Source organism: Pristiophorus japonicus, chromosome 16 (assembly GCF_044704955.1).
Source record: "Pristiophorus japonicus isolate sPriJap1 chromosome 16, sPriJap1.hap1, whole genome shotgun sequence".
NCBI lineage: Eukaryota > Metazoa > Chordata > Chondrichthyes > Pristiophoridae > Pristiophorus > Pristiophorus japonicus.
Genome location: NC_091992.1, coordinates 117,465,563 through 117,480,189, shown reverse-complemented (window position 1 = coordinate 117,480,189; position 14,627 = coordinate 117,465,563).

Sequence of the window (14,627 nt, the reverse complement as noted above, 5' to 3'; positions counted from 1 at the left end):
TGCAAGTAAAAGTTCGCGAACATCTTTAAATTTTTTTTTCCCAGCGATTTATCTGTATAGGGTCCCCTGATGGTGTTCCACTGTTTTTTTTTTTAAAGATTTTTATTTTTAGGTCTTCCCCCCCCCTCCGCGGACCCGACTCAATAGTCGGCGGCACTTTGGCGAGGATTGCATTTGCCGTCGAGATTAGGAGTTCCCGCCCACTGCCGCCCAGATTTACGGCGTAAGTCATTATTTTGCCGTCGGGCGGTACTGCCATCTCTTTTAGAGGAATCTTCCTGGCAAAGTACCACCCGGTCTCTCGGTGGCCATTGGCAGTCTTTTGGGCAGCACTTGGGCGGGCCTTGACTTTGACCAAGTTCGGGCCCATGGTTAGGCCCAAATTTGCAACAAGAATGTAATGGACTTTGTTCCACAAAAAATAATTACAGATCATTTACTATTTTCTTTGTTTTGCATTTATATTTTTAATCACAATTTATTGCTATTATTCCCTTCATCAGATCCCCTTCCCACACAGGATATGTGCATAACTGTCCCACTGAGAAAGCAAGTGGATAACCTGCTCCCAGGGTTCTACTACTGCCTCAGGAGGTAGAGTGAGAGCAACTAGAGTTGAATCAGTGTCCAACTGTCTCTTTCACTCAGTGAGAAAACATTTAGAACTTCACTCAGCGAGGAGAGCGGCTGATATGCATCTATTTAAATTTGGAGCCAAGACTGGATCTGGCTGCTCACCCAAATATTACTGATGAGGCCCAAGGCCCAATTTCAGGCTGGCTTTGGGCCTTCCGATTGCGGGTGTGTGTGGAATAAATTTCAGGTCTGAAAACAGGCCTAATATTGCACCCCCAAAGTGATAAACCACTCCAAATACCGAATATCAGAAATGTTTTTACATGGGTTCTGATCCTTCTTGCTTTTTGATATTCTCCTTTATTCCCATCCATTGCCCATCTGCGAGATGTCCTAGGCAACTTTTGGATTTAAAAAAATGTGAATCGCTAAAAATGAGCAATTTGCAACTTTGGTCAATTTCCAACCAGCATTTGCACATTCTCTGGTGGTAGAACAAGAATCTTTGTTTGGACAAGGTGGGGCTGAAATTCAAGGTCCAGATAAGGCCCATTATCGCCATTTTGTGGCGGTCATGTGGCGGAATCCAATGGCCGCCGATTTCTGGTCAAATGGCCGCCGCAAGCTAAATTAGGCAGGGTTTTTTTTCTGGTGATCCCCACTTCCGCCCCACCACTGCCGAGCGGCCATAAGTGCGTCATCAATGCGCACACTGCCGGGACCACCTACCTCCGTCCATATTCAGCCCGAAAAATCAAATCCCCGCCAAGCGGTGCCCCTGACAGCTTTTTCTGTCGGTGCACCTTTTCTTCTCACTGCGAGCCCTGGCTGCGCGGCTGCCATTAAAGGTAAGGGCCCACTGCCGCGGCCGCCATTTTTTTTTTTTTTTTGCAGCTCGACTTCCACGCCAGCCGGACAATTATGCCCCCGGGTTCGACCGGGCCGCCACAGGCAGCCTGGCACCCCCTCTTGGGTGCCAGGCCGCTGGCCGGCCGAAACCCTCCCTGGTGGTCCAGTGGCTGACCCTAAATATTCACCGATTATCTCCCCTTTAAAGCAGGGGAGTTACGTGGTGACACAGACGTGCAATGATGTCACCATCGCTCCGCCACTGAGTGACAGCGGCGGAGAATCTGTCCCGCCGCCACTTCCGCCCCTCACCAGCACTTACCGCCGCACTTCCACCCACATTATGGCCGGCTTCTGGTCCGCTCCAAAAAAAAGGACAAACAGGTGAAAATCGATTGAGAGCCCGCCTCACGGACCGACGGTAAAAACTTTTTAAAAATGGAATGTTCGTCCGCAGTGACTGCACACAGAACCAGAAAATTATAGATCTTTGTTACTGTGGTAAATTTCAGCAATTTAAATACTCCAAGTGTGTGTTATCTCATGATTCGAGTTTCCTGAATTTAATTTTAATTCAGTCATGGGATGTGGGCATCGCTGGCAAGGCCAGCATTTATTGCCCATCCCTAATTGCCCTTGAGAATTGCTCCTGAAACAACTGACTTGCTAGGCCATTTCAGAGGGCAGTTAAGAGTCAATCATATTGCTGTGGTCTGGAGTCACATATAGGCCAGACAAATTTCCTTCCCTCAAGGATAATAATGAACCAGACGAGTTTGTAACGATAATCCAGTAGTTTCATGGTCACCTTTACTGACAGTAGTTTTTTGTAAATTCAAGATTTACTGAATTAAATTTAAAGTCCACACTGCCTTTGTGGGATTTGAACCCGTGTATCTGCATCATTAGTCCAGGCCTGTGGATTGGTGTTCCAGTAAAATAACCACGATGCTACCAGACCCCATCTAAAATATGGAGCCCTGAACACCTTTGGGGAGACGAAACAATTCATTCAAGAATACCACCGTCCACATCCTTACCCACTCCAAGTCCTGAATTTCCATCATCCCAGTTTTGTGCCCTTTCAAATCAATGTCAAAATCTTTGTCCCTACTTGTGCAGCCTCCTTTAGTCCTGTGGCTGCACTCACACCCTTTGCTTCTCCGACACTGATCCGCGTCTTCTCCAGTCAGCTATTTCGGGGCCGCTCTTACATCCACTTTCAACCCTGGCACTCCCTCTGTCTTACTTTCTGCTTTCAAGAGCCGATTTAAAGACCTTTCTTTTCACTTACTCTTTTGGCCCCATTCTCTAATTCCATTTCTACTTGTTCTCTTTCTTGCTTAGTGTTCATATTCTTCACTGCTCCATAAATTACTCAGATTTCTTTCTGCTGAGACAAACATTATATGAATGTAAATTGTTAGAATTTTTATGCAACTCAACTTCCTTTGAAGCATTAAATATCATGGCATATGTGAATTATTGCTGATTCCTGGGATGTGGGAGGGGTAGGGGGGTTGTCCTCTGAGGAGAGAGTGAGTAGACTGGGCCTATATTCTCTAGAGTTTAGAAGATGAGAGGTGATCTCATTGAAACATGCAAAATGTTTACAGGGCCTGACAGGGTAGATGCAGGGAGGATGTTTCCTCTGGCTGGGGAGTCTAGAACCAGGGGTCACAGTCTCAGAATAAGCGATCGGCCATTTAGACTGACATGAGGAGAAATTTCTTCACTCAGGTGAATCTTTTGGAATTCTATACCCCAGAGGGTTGTGAAGGCTCAGTTGTTGAGTATATTCAAGACAGAGATCGATAGATTCTTTTATATTAAGGGAATCAAGGGATATGGGGATAGTGCAGGCATGGAGTTGAGATAGAAGATCAGCCATGATCTTATTGAATGGCGGAGCAGGCTCGAGGGGCCAACTGGCCGACTCCTAATCCTATTTCTTATGTTCTTATGTTATTTTTAACTTGCGATTGTGTTTCAGTCTGAGACGATGGAAGTATTATAATATGAACCACTACTCAATGACATCAAGTCGGAGACAATTGACGGAATTTCCTCAGGGCTTCTCCAGTTGTTCCGCTGTAACTTTGCGAAACTGGGGTTTCTGCCAAAGTTACAGCGCAGAGGAGGAGAAGACTTGAGGAAATTTCACGGCGAATGTGATCTCATATTACAATGATTGCTACTGCGGTTCAGAATAGAGATTTTGATTTCATTGACCACTTAGAGCAAGCTGTAAACAATTTGAGCTGTCTATTGTGACTCATCAGTGAGAATGAAGACTGCAACTCTGCTAACATTTTGTGTAGGGGTGACATGGTCACTGACTAATCCCAGTCATCTTATCAGGCACAGAGCAGAGGCTTTCCCTGAAGTGAGGAACTGCCTCGGAAGGAAAGTCTGGCGTCTCTCTATGAACCAGTGGAGGTGAATTACCCTGACCTTGTCTAGTGCAGCTCAAGGCGACTGTTCACATAAAGATATTAGGAGACACTTGGGAGTAAGCTATCTGGCTGTGATTTCTGCTGGTCAGTGGTGCATTGTACAGAAGACTTAATGGCCTAGAAATATGATGGTGCCATTTTTTGGGCCCTAAATGGGTGCCTATGCCTCCAATAAGATGAGCAGGAAGCATGCGCTCATTACGCGCCGCCCGCCTTATTGCTGTAGGCAAAAGAAATAGCATCCAGTGCCCTTGCCTGAAGCAGGTGTTAGGTCCTTTACATATTCAAAAGGGCTTAACATCTGTTTGAGGCCCTATCTGAAATATTGGGTTCAGGAAAACCGGGTCTACGCTGCCTATGGGGCTGCAGCAGGCCACAACTAACAAGGTAAGTGTTGCAAATAGAGCAAGAGTACACCTTCCAGCTCCACATTCAAACCCAATATTGCATGAGCCTTGGGCCTATCCAGTCAGGTGCACTGCAACCCATTTTTGAGCGCACTCAAACTTACATGCCGAGAAATGGGGAGGGGAGCTAATGGGACCACCAGCAGGCATATAAAGACTTGCATTTATATAGCGCCTTTCACGGTCACCGAATGTCTCAAAGCGTTTCACAGCCAATGAAATAGTTTTGGAGTGTGGGCACTGTTTTAATATAGGAAACACAGCAGCCAATTTGCACACAGCAAGCTCCCACAAACAACAACCTGATAATGACCAGATAACCTGTTTTGAGTGATGTTGATTGAGGGATCTTAGATCTGGTCCTGTGTAATGAGACACGAATAATAAATGATCTCAGAGTAAAAGATTCTCTAGGAATGAGTGATCACAGTATGGTTGAATTTGTAATACAGATTGAGGGTGAGGAAGTAGTGTCTCAAACAAGCGTACTATGCTTAAACAAAGGGGACTACAGTGGGATGAGGGCAGAGTTGGCTAAAGTAGACTGGAAACACAGACTAAACGGTGGCACAATTGAGGAACAGTGCAGGACTTTTAAGGAGCTCTTTCATAGTGCTCAACAAAAATATATTCCAATGAAAAAGAAGGGCGGTAAGAGAAGGGATAACCAGCCGTGGATAACCAAGGAAATAAAGGAGAGTATCAAATTAAAAACCAATGCGTATAAGGTGGCCAAGGTTAGTGGGAAAATAGAAGATTGGGAAAATTTTAAATGACAGCAAAGAATGACTAAGAAAGCAATAAAGAAAGGAAAGATAGATTACGAAGGTAAACTTGCGCAAAACATAAAAACGGATAGTAAAAGCTTTTACAGATATATAAAACGGAAATAGTGACTAAAGTAAATGTTGGTCCCTTAGAAGATGAGAAGGGGGATTTAATAATGGGAAATGTGGAAATGGCTGAGACCTTAAACAATTATTTTGCTTCGGTCTTCACAGTGGAAGACACAGAAACCATGCCAGAAATTGCTGTCACAGGAATGTGGGAAGGGAGGTCCTGGAGACAATCACTATCACTAGCGGGGTAGTGCTGGACAGGCTAATGGGACTCAAGGTAGACAAGTCCCCTGGTCCTGATGAAATGCATCCCATGGTATTAAAAGAGATAGCGGAAGTTATAGCAGATGCATTCGTTATAATCTACCAAAGTTCTCTGGACTCTGGGGAGGGACCAGCGGATTGGAAAGCAGCTAATGTAACGCCTCTGTTTAAAAAAGGGGGCAGACAAAAGGCAGGTACTATAGGCCGATAGTTTAACATCTGTAGTGGGGAAAATGCTTGAAACTATCATTAAGGAAGAAATAGCGGGACATCTCGATAGGAATAGTGCAATCAAGCAGATGCAGCATAGATTCATGAAGGGGAAATCATGTTTAACTAATTTACTGGAATTCTTTGAGGATATAACGAGCATGGTGGATAGAGGTGTACCGATGGATGTGGTGTATTTAGATTTTCAAAAGGCATTCGATAAGGTCCCACACAAAAGGTTACTGCAGAAGATAAAGGTCAGTGGAAATGTATTAGCATGGATAGAGAATTGGCTGGCTAACAGAAAGCAGAGAGTCGGGATAAATGGGTCCTTTTCGGGTTGGAAATCGGTGGTTAGTGGTGTGCCACAGGGATCGATGTTGGGACCACAACTGTTTACAATATACATAGATGACCTGGAAGAGGGGACAGAGTGTAGTGCAACAAAATTTGCAGATGACACAAAGATTAGTGGAAAAGCGGGTTGTGTAGAGGACACAGAGGGGCTGCAAAGAGATTTAGATAGGTTAAGCAATTGGGCTAAGGTTTGGCAGATGGAATACAATGTCGGAAAGTGTGAGATCATCCACCTTGGGAAAAAAAACATTAAAAGGGAATATTATTTGAATGGGGAGAAATTACAACATGCTGCGGTGCAGAGGGACCTGGGGGTCCTTGTGCATGAATCCCAAAAAGTTAGTTTGCAGGTGCAGCAGGTAATCAGGAAGGCGAATGGAATGTTGGCCTTCATTGCGAGAGGGATGGAGTACAAAAGCAGGGAGGTCCTTCTGCAACTGTGTAGGGTATTGGTGAGGCCGCACCTGGAGTACTGCGTGCAGTTTTGGTCACCTTACTTAAGGAAGGATATACTAGCTTTGGAGGGGGTACAGAGACGATTCACTAGGCTGATTCCGGAGATGAGGGGGTTACCTTATGATGATAGATTGAGTAGACTGGGTCTTTACTCGTTGGAGTTCAGAAGGATGAGGGGTGATCTTATAGAAACGTTTAAAATAATGAAAGGGATAGACAAGATAGAGGCAGAGAGGTTGTTTCCACTGGTCGGGGAGACTAGAACTAGGGGGCACAGCCTCAAGATATGGGGGAGCCAATTTAAAACCGAGTTGAGAAGGAATTTCTTCTCCCAGAGGGTTGTGAATCTGTGGAATTCTCTGCCCAAGGAAGCAGTTAAGGCTAGCTCATTGAATGTATTCAAGTCACAGATAGTTAGATTTTTAACCAGTAAGGGAATTAAGGGATACAGGGAGCGGGCGGGTAAGTGGAGCTGAGTCCACGGCCAGATCAGCCATGAATGGCCTACTCCTGTTCCTAATTCTTATGTTCTATGGATAAATATTGGCCAAGGACACCGAGGATAACTCCCCAGCTCTTCTTTGAAATAGTGCCATGGAATCTTTCACGTCCACCTGAGAGAGCAGATGGGGCCTCGGTTTAACATTTCATCCAAAAGATCTCCAACAATGCAGCACTCCCTCAGCACTTCTGTGGAGTGTCTGGGTAGATTTATGTGCTCCAGTCCCAGGAGTGGGACTTGAAACCACAACCTTCTGACTCAGAGGCAAGCATGCTACCCACTGAGCCACAACTGGCCATATATTCATACATGAATCATGATGACAGTAAAGCATCTCAACAACAATCTACATTTATCTTTAACACAGAAATCATCCCAATGCTCTTCATGGAGGCGTAATTGAAAAATGGAAGCTGAGCCAAAGAAGGAAATATTGGGAGAAATGACCAAAAGCTTGGTCAAAGAATAGGTTGGAATAATGGCCTGAAAGAAGTTTGGAGATAAAGAGGCAGAGGTGTTTAGGGAGGGAATTCCAGAGACCTCGGTCGGAAATTTAGCTATATTGCTGCTGATTTCAACTTTATTTTGAAGTACTTCGAGTTAACCTTTTTTTCTTTGCACCAGGCTGTCCGGATCAAGGATGAATAAGTTACAAATGCCAGCTTATACCAAGTGCTCCTAGCGTCCTCTCTGCAGGGAAGTCTGGCTTATTAGAAAGCCTCTCTTACTTGACTTGCATCACTGTGACACAACTCAGTGAACATACAAGGCAGAACAAATGGTGACAATTGGTGACAAATGAACTGCATGAACTCCTGTGTCACAGTAGCCATGGAAATGAAGCTCGAGTGAAGCCGAGAGATCAGCAAATGTCAATAAAATGAATGTTATGGCCAGAAAGGAGACAGAGCTCAGACTTCAGCTTAACAGCTATGCAAGCACAGGTGGCTTTTTTTCCTTTTGAGACTGGAAAAAAAATCAATAGAGGATAGTATAAATATTCAATTCTATACATGGTCATCGAAGTAGAATAAGGAGAAGGGGATCAATACTTAACCCTTCAAATACTGAACTTCCTTTACAGCCGCAAGCACGTGTTCAGGACTCTCGACCAACTGCATTGCCAAAAGTGCCATGAAATCCTGTCATGTGCGGACGGTTTGTACAGATAACAAGAATGCTCTGATCAAAACAATTATCTTATCCTTTTTCACCTGAAGTGTCCTACTGGGAGTACTTTTATCAGGCAACAGGGTAACTACCAACCACGTAGTGAAACATGACCATGGTTGAAAACAAGAAGTGGAAGGAACAAATCTAACAGCAACATCAATGTGCATTTCTGTAGCACACCTCATGTAGAGGGAGACTTCTCAAAGTGCTCTACCAGTGAGAGAGAAAACTGGTGGGTGCTGAGCAGGGAGGATAAAGGGAAAATGCAGAAGGTAATTAGGTGGGATAGGGTGGTGGGGAGTGGGTGAAGTCATGTTTGAAGATGAAGTAGGTTTCTAAAATGAGAGAGGGAGGTGGCGAGGTGGAGTGACCTAGGGATGGAGTTCCAGAGAGTACGGGCACAACGGCTGAAAGAGTAGCTTCCAATGGTGAAGCGGAGAGTGTCAGAATAGCAGAGGACGCATGCAGGGAAGATGGCTGGAGGAGATTACTCAGGTAGAGTGGGGCGAGGTCATGGAGGGGGTTGAAAACAAGAGAACGTTGAAAAAATTATGTGTACTATAAAACATAATAGTTAGCAGAATAATGTGCAACATAATCACAACAGTTGCAATAACTTTGTAAACTGGGCAGGCACTTGCAGTTTATAATATCATCCGAACCCCTTGCCTGAGTTACAGTTTAGCAACACACTCCACACTGGCTAATCACAACAGAAATGGCTACACCAGAACAAAGTCAAGGACAAACAAGAGACTTGTAAAGATTTATTTCGATCAGATTTGCATATATGTGGATTGCGCAAACTGTACACATAAGTACATATTGATAATGTATTAACATACTGATTAACCCGTAGATAACAATGTAGTTAGGCTGGAAAAGTACATCCATAACACATTAAGGAGTCTGAAGGAGCTAAGTGAAAGCAGACTTTTTTGGCCAGGTTTTGACTAGAATTTCTTTATATAGTGAAAGCTTTCATATAGCCTTATGAGATCTGCAAAAATAACACCAAATGATTCCATGTCTTAAAAATTCATTCATGGGATGTGGACGTCGCTGGCAAGGCCGGCATTTAGTGCCCGTGCCTAATTGCCCTTAAGAAGGGGGTGGTGAGCTGCCTTCTCGAACCACAGAGGGCAGTTAAGAGTCAACCCCAATGCTGTGGTTCTGGAGTTACATATAGGCTAGACCAGGTCAGGACAGCAGATTTCCTTCCTTAAAGGAAGGACATTAGTGAATCAGATGAGTTGTTAATTACAATCAGGTAGTTTCATGGTCACCATTACTGATATTAGCTTTTTATTCCAGATTTTATTTAATTAACTGAATTTAAATTCCACAGCTGCCATGATGAGATCTGAACTCATGTCTCTGGATTACTAGTCCAGTAACATAACCACTATGCTACTGTACCCATTTGAGATTACTATAGCTGTAAAAGTACATTGCATTGTTCTGTTGCTGATGCTGGCTGTGTTCATTCATGTCAGTGAATTAAAATGTCCTCGGCCAATACGATTCAAAATTATGATGAAGCTGTATCAGAAAGTATCATGAAATTTGAGAAAAGGTTTATGATATACCGCATAACCAGAAGCAGGTCGAACCAGCATTTCGTCTTACCAAAAGTAACTAAAGTGGAACCCAACACATTTGCAGTTACCTCTGAGAAATTAATCCAATGAGGATTAGCATGTTTAACATTCTTATGTAGTTCCAATTCCGATACAATCAACGGTCTGCTAAGATAAACTTTCCCTTTGCCAAAATCGAGGTGCAACTTTACAAGTTGATGCTCTAACTGGGTGCTTCACCCACTGGGGTGTCATACTGGAAATTCAGTCGTGCACAACCCATGATTTAGGGACCATTCTATTAAAAGCCCATTCTATGGGTGTAATCTTTACACCAGGAACTTGAGCACAGAATTATTTTTCCAGAGAATGAGATTTAGGTGAAGCTTCATTGCTACCCAACCTGAAATTTCATTTGTACCGATTTCAAATTGAATTGATATCACAAACATTTGTAGAACAAGTTGGCCCAAATATTTCTGTGGAGTCACCACCCGATCATCTCCAGTGTTCCTCAGGATTCCATCCCAAGCGTCCTCTTATTCCTCGTCTGCATTATTCGTAAGCGAGGGCTCAGCTGATATGACACGAGATTTATCAACACCACTGAGTCCACGAGTGTTACTGCGCTTTTTCAATTGCTTGTCGAACATCAAATCATGGATTAGCCAGAACCTTCTGTAGATGTTCAACATTGGCAAGGCAGAAGCCATTATGTTCTTCCTCATCCAGAAACTTACTTTCGTCTCTGATTCAATTCCCCTTATTTAATCTGAACCTGACAGTTTGAGCATCATCAGGATACATATGGAAGCTGACCCCATGCTTACAGATAATATCGCTGAGAGGCAGCATGCAGATAAACAATCAGAGGGGGCAAGGGATTGAACCCACAGGAAACACTAGGGATGATCTTGCAGTCATTTCTTATGTAGCGAATGCTAAATTTTAACAGTTTGTGGCCAAGCTGCGTAATACAGTGTTGAATGGCAATGGAGGGATCCAACGAGAAAGGGAGTAGAGAGGGAGGAGAAGCTGTTATGAATAGTTCCACCTGCAAAAGCATGCTTCATGTCAGCCATTTATAAAACAGTATATCAGCAACTGCAACCACACAGCCCAGAATGTCCTACACTAACAGCTTAAGAAGATAGCATGGTGGATGGGGGAAGAGGCATAAACTTCAATAGTGGGAAAAAGGGTTAGAATATAGAGCACAAACAATTGATAAAACTTAGTAATGTAAAACCTGTTACGTTGTCCAAATGAAATTTGATCTCATTAGTTTTTACACAGCAATTACTCTTGAATAATATAAATGAAGCCCATGGAATAAAAGAGGCAGTGCAGCACGGTTATGAAATTGGCTAAGTGACAGGAAACAGAGAGTAGTGGTGAACGCTTGTTTTTCGGACTAGAGGAAGGAACTAGGACCACTGTTTTTCTTGATGTATATTAATGAGTTGGACTTAGGAGTAGAGAGCACAATTTCAAAATTTACAGATGACACAAAACTCGGAAGTATAGTGAACAGGATAATGATAGGCTTCAAGAAGACATAGACAGGCTGGTGAAATGGGCGGACACATGGCAGATGAAATTTAATGCAGAAAAATGAGAAGTGATACATATTGGTCGGAAGAACGAGGAGAGGCAATATAAACTAAAGGGTACAATCCTAAAGTGGGTGCATGAACAGAGAGACCTAGGGGTATATGTGCACAAATCGTTGAAAGTGGCATGGCAGGTAGAGAAAGTGGTTACAAAAGCAGATGAGATCCTGGACTTCATAAATAGAGGAATAGAGTACAAAAGCAAGGAAGTTGTGATAAACCTTTATAAAACACTGGTTCGGTCTCAACTGGAGTATTGTGTCCAATTCTGGGCACCGCACTTTAGGAAGGATGTGAAGGTCTCAGAGAGGGTGCTGAAAAGATTTACAAGAATGATTCCAGGGATGAGAGACTTCAGGTACATGGATAGACTGGAGAAGCTGGGGTTGTTCGCCTTAGAGCAGAGAAGATTGAGAGGAGATTTGATAGAGGTGTTCAAAATCATGAGGGGTCTGGACAGAGTAGATAGAGAGAAACTGTTCCCATTGGCAGAAGGGTTGAAAACCAGAGGGGACAGATTTAAGGTGATTGGAAAAAGAACCAAAGGCAACATAAGGGAAAACTTTTTTACACAGCGAGTAGATGGATTTGGAATGCACTGGAGGCAGACTCAATCATGGCTTTCGTGAATTGGATAAGTACCTGAAGGAAAAAAATTTGCAGGGCTACGGGGAAAGTGTGGGGGACTGGGACTAGCTGAAGTGCTCTTGTAGAGAGCCGGCACGGGCTCGACAGGCTGAATGGCCTCCTTCTGTGCTGTAACCATTCTATGATTCTATGATTCTCTTGAGCATATCAGACTGTATCACACTATAATCATCAAGTGAGTTGCTGAGGACATCTGAGCCAGATTTGAAACAGGAATTCAGATACTTAATTCGTATTGGTTGAATTTGTAGTCTATTTACTTCAAAGCTGGTTTGAAACCAAATTAAGAGGTGGGGATTTTCTGCCAAAGTATCCTAACTCGAACCAAATCCCGTTATCCCATCACCCCTGCGCTCGCTGACTTATAATGATTCCCGATCTAGCAATGCCTCAAATATAAAATTCTCATCCTTGTGTTTAAATCCCTCCATGACTTCGCATCTACACCATAACCCTCTGAGAACTCTGCATTCCTCCAATTCTCACCTCTTGTGCATTCCAGATTTCCTTTGCCCCAACATTGGTGGCTGTGCCTTCAGCTGTATAAGCCCCAAGCTCTGGAATTCCCTGCCTAAACCTCGCCGTCTCTCTACGTATCTCTCCTCATTTAAGATGCTCCTTAAAACCTACCTCTTTGACCAAGCTTTTGGTCACCCTGTCATAAATATCTTTTTATGTGGCTCGGTCTCAAATTTTGTCTGATAATGCTCCTCTGAAGGCACGATGGGCTCAAGTTTCCCCAACCCCTTTTTCTGGTGCCCTCACCCGAGGTGCGGCGCTTTTGTCCGCCTCCAAGCACGCCGAAAATCTTCCTCCCGATTCTGGCTGCTCCTCAGCCTCTCCTCGGTGGTGGTGTAGCGTGGCCCAGTGGATTGGGGGTGGAGGTCCCAGCGCTGAAAACAGGCCGGGACCTCTGCACATGCGCGCTAGAGTCTGTACACATGTGCAGTAGCTTCTGGCAGGCCGAATCTGTGTGTGTGTGCTGCAGGCTGTGTGGGAGGGGCCCGAAGCACGCCGTCCCTTGCCCTGGCCGAATGGGCTCCCTCATCGGCGGCCTACTCTGTTCTCTAAGGTAGGACTTCTATTTTTATTTGTTATTTACTGATTGATTGATTGCTTATTACTTTGGTCTTGGTGCTTTAGGTGCAGGGTTCCTTCTATTTTTTTATTTGTTAATTAATTGCTTATTACTTTTTGTGTTTGGTGCAAGTGTACTGCTTTGTTTAGTGCTTGGTGCTTTAAATGTATTTATGCTACTTTAATGTTGTTGTGAAGGTGTTTAGTGCTTTTCAAGGTCCCCTTCCACCCCCGCCCCCCCCCACCACCACCATCTCTGGCTGCCTGCGCTGGTTTCTTAAGTCACCGTAAGGTTTTTCTGAACCTACAAGAGTGGCCACTTACGCTGGCCTAAGTTAGTTTGGAGTAACTTTTAGCTGGCTAAACTTGCTTAAATGGCCAAAACAGGCATAAGTGGCTAGTAACGCCCCTTTTTGAAAAAAAAACTAAACTTAAAAAAAAAACCTAACTAACTCACTTACACTGGCGCAAATTAAATGGCCAGAATTGCAACTAAAAAGATATTCCAGAAAAATCAAGTTGCTCCAAAAAAAACGGAGCAACTCCTGGGGAAATTTGGGCCCGATTGTCGTTTTTGAGATATATGTGTAAGTAAGACTGTACGGGGCCGAAATTGGTGGCCTTACTGCCCACTGCCGCCGGCCGCCATCGAGTTTAGTCGCCGCTCTCCCTTCAGTGACAGATTCCTCCAGGTCAATGTCTGACGGGAGGGGAGTACCGCCGGGAACCGCCTGCTGACGGCCTCTGGTGGCCAAGTTGCGTAAGTGACCTCCTGCCCGGCGAGCTGGCACATTGGTGCGGGTGGGAGTCGGCGGGAGTCGGCGGCAGCAGGGGGAAGGACCGCTACGTGGAGGCAGGTCTAACCACGATGGTAAGAAAGAAGAACTGCAAAAAAAAGGTTAGTGATCATTTTTTTATTTTATTTTTTTTCAGCGTTTTATCTGAATGGGGTTCCCTGAAGATATCATGGTGTTTTTTTTTATTGTGAATATTTTTATTTTTCAATGTTCTCCCCTCCCTGGGCCCGACTCAATCCTCTGTGTCACTTTGGCGAGAGATTGAGAACTCCTGTCAGCTGCCGTCATCAGCTGCTATTTGGCCGCTGGGTGGTACTGCCATTCCTTTTAGAGGGATCATCCTGGCAAAGTACTGCCCGGTCTCTCGGCGGCCATCGGCTGTTGTTTGGACGGCACGTGAGCGGGCCTTGGCTTCCACCAAGTTCGGGCCCGAGGTAACTTTACATCCTGAATCAATCCATAGATCCAGCAAACAACAGCAACCTGCACATATATTGTGCCTGAAATCCCGGTCTTCCCGGGTCGGTACGGGGTGTGTACGGACCCGGCGAGGCATCGCAAAAGCCAGTTTTCCGCGCGCAATGCGCATGCGCCGAAAACCGGCTTTTCCAATCTGTCAAGTTCTGGCTTGACAGATCGCACACATCTCGGCAGGTAGGACATTCGCGAGGGCGAGATTGTGCTATTTGCCCATCTCTTGCCCAGCGAATGTCCTTAAAACTCTTGCGCCTGGTAAAAGCAGGCGCGTAGCCTACTTTTACCAGCGTAAGAGTTGTAAAACATATAAAAATAAAATTTAAGAACATATTTTTATGTTAAAAAC